The sequence below is a fragment of the Trachurus trachurus genome (assembly GCF_905171665.1).
Source record: "Trachurus trachurus genome assembly, chromosome: 6".
NCBI lineage: Eukaryota > Metazoa > Chordata > Actinopteri > Carangiformes > Carangidae > Trachurus > Trachurus trachurus.
The window spans coordinates 5,464,604-5,467,500 of NC_139897.1; the positions used below are offsets into that span (position 1 = coordinate 5,464,604).

Genomic DNA, 2,897 nt, shown 5'->3' on the forward strand with positions numbered 1-2,897 from the left:
ACACCCTCTACCCCTCTGCCATACAGGCACAGAACCATTATATATTGCAAAACCCTATAGACTGTGGATACTCTAAGCCCAATCTGGCTGTGTGGGTGTAGAAGTTATGAATGGAAGCCATAGTGTGTGAAAAGTTCAAGTGATGTTGTTTTCCTGTGGTCCACACAAAGCACAATCAAAGAGGAACTGGAACTAGTGGATTTTCAGTTATCTCTGCATTACAGTTTAAGACCATTAATCACTGGGTGCATGTATTTACAAAATAATTGATTGATTTCTGATAAAATAGTGCTTTTTTTTTTTACAATGTCTATTTACATGTTACACCTTACCTTTATTTTTATTTTCAAATGTCACTGTTCATGGTTCACATCTTGTTATTTTATGTAGCAGCTTCTTTTTGCTTAACAACAATCCTTTTATCCCTCGCTCAGTCTCACACACAAACAAAATAAGTGACTCATAAACATGCGAGAAGCTGCATTACTCTAACTTTGAACAAAAAAAATAAAGAAGGTGAAAATATGTGATAGATTACCTATTGCAGAAATATTCAAAGTCTTAGCAAGCTGATTTTCATACCAGTCTCACATGAATGGAGGCTAATGGCTCCAATCAGACAAAAACTGCAAAAGCACCAGCATGATTCTATGACCAGTCAGAGACATTCAAGCATTTTGTGTTAATATCAAAAGCGTGAAATTGTCTGTCTCTCCTGAGTAAAATTTGTGCTTTGTGTGAACCCAGTACACCCACACAGCTTATTGTTACACTGGCAGGCCCCAGATTTCTGTGTCCACACTCTGGTCCCCGTCTCTATGTGAAGTACACAGCTGATATTCTGACAAGTGCCTGTCTCATGTTTTTTAGATTGTTCTTCAATATGAGTATTATGAAGTTTTACCCACTGTGCTACCTGGTGCACCAATAAGAATGTCACTAAATGTACAATAAACTGTATATAAATATAAGCTGCAGTCTTTGTTTTGTAATCTATTGAGTAGAAAACAGGAAAGCTGTAAATGTTTGAAAAATATTTATTAATGGGTGAGTTCAAATATGACTCATCAGTCAAAGCTGTGAACCACATCATATTATAAATGTTATGCCCATATATACAATATTGTCATAATGAACAATAGGAACTGTAGACGGTAAAGTGCAGGCAAAACAGTTCGGTTCATATCTGTAGCAGTAGAGATGAAGTGCACATACACAGAGTCATGATGTGTTCAAAGCGCGGGTAGAGAACTGACGCTGTATTAAATATGATGGGCAAAATGTTGTTACTAAGAAGTCCATAGCATTTACATGTTAACACAATGTGTGACAGGATGTTACTCACAGGAAACTGATTGCTCTCGAATGGGTGTGCCATATCATAGGTACGTCTCAAAATTATAGTGAAAGTAAACCACAGGAAACAAATGAAATTCCTGCAGATAAAATTCACCTCTCACTGGCTCAATGTTTAAGACCTTTAGCAGTGTATTTCTCATGGAAATAAATTGTATCATTAGACAGTGTGAAGTGGAACATTTTGTGTGAGGTTTTGGTATGCTTATCTTTACTCCCCCATTTTATGCTTTTATTGCATATAAACATTTATTACACGTGGCAAAGTCCACACAATATGTAGTATTAACAAACTCAAAACAAAACAGCCGCCCAAAAAAAAAAAAAAAAAAAAATCTGTCATCACTTGTAAAATTGATCAATTAGCTTTGTGTTAAGTATTGTCTAATATGTGCCTTTAAAAGGATTGTGGTCAAATACAGCAGTCGTTAAAAAGAGAGCTGCTTTTTATTAAGGAGAAAAGTACTTCACTTAATTTGTTTGGAGTCATACACTGGATATGTCATTTATACACTGAATGATTAGGCCCCAGGGGCACTCTCTTTCTGGGGAACTCTCCGTCCTGAACAGCAGTACATCCTGCCCTTGTCTCTATATGTGTCAAAGGACATTTTCTGTGGTAATAATCTATGCAAATTGGAGCATTTATGAAATTTCTTTCAATCTCTCTGTGGTAGGAAACATCATAATAATAATAATAATAATAATAATAATAATAATAATAATAATAATAATAATAATATTATTATTATTATAATAATAGCTGGTTCGATGGGGTAATTCATGGAATGGGACAAGCTGATCTTGGCAAATACAATGTTAAACTAGCTTTATAGTTTGTATGAGAAGCCCGTATTTCCATTCATCAGCAAATAACTCAATGTTATAAAAGCAATATTGAGTCAAACAAATTGTTTTAATGTCCATAACCCCTTAACCTCTTAAAAACCTGAATGCATGTGATTGTTTAATTTTGATGGTGAGCAGTATGGATGCGGGCTGGTGGTCCACTACACACAATGGAAACAAAGTGAAGAACTGGAGTGTTGTCAAAATGAGCAAAATAATGCAAATAAAGCATAAAAATAAAACAACCATTTGACAGAGTAGTCAAGAGAACAACATCATTCTCTCAACAGAAACAAACAAGATCATATCAAAACACTTTTAACAGATTATGGTAAATTAAAATCACAGTTTAAAAACAACAGGTATTATTTTAAGCCATAACAACAGCTGGAAATCACCACTGTAACCACAAATCATGTCATAACTGCTGGTCATGAGAGGCAGCTCAATGATTCATGTAGATTAAAGTCTGTTGCAGACTCATATCAAGGCACTTAATTAAATCTGGTCACAAACCTTTAAAGATAATTATTAAAAGATTGTTCTAACCTGTCTCTGAGCTGGCTGATGAACATTCAAGTATTAGTGTATCTGAGACCAACCAAGAGCTTTGGGAAAAATTCAGCTTGAGATCATGTTACGGATAGATTTATTATGTCTGTAAATTAACTCACGATTTATAAAGTGGTTTC

The 2,897-nt window shown here is 34.8% G+C and overlaps 1 protein-coding gene across 1 annotated transcript in view; it reads right to left on the reverse strand.

The window, feature by feature from the left end:
- Positions 1-1,089: 1,089 nt before the first annotated feature.
- LOC310987986 (monoacylglycerol lipase ABHD2-like) overlaps positions 1,090-2,897 on the reverse strand; it is a 24,395-nt gene continuing 22,587 nt past the window's right edge. The window contains exon 11 of the mRNA XM_083974463.1: positions 1,090-2,897. This exon is cut by the window's right edge and continues 367 nt beyond it. The gene's annotated coding sequence lies outside the window, so the exon portion shown is untranslated.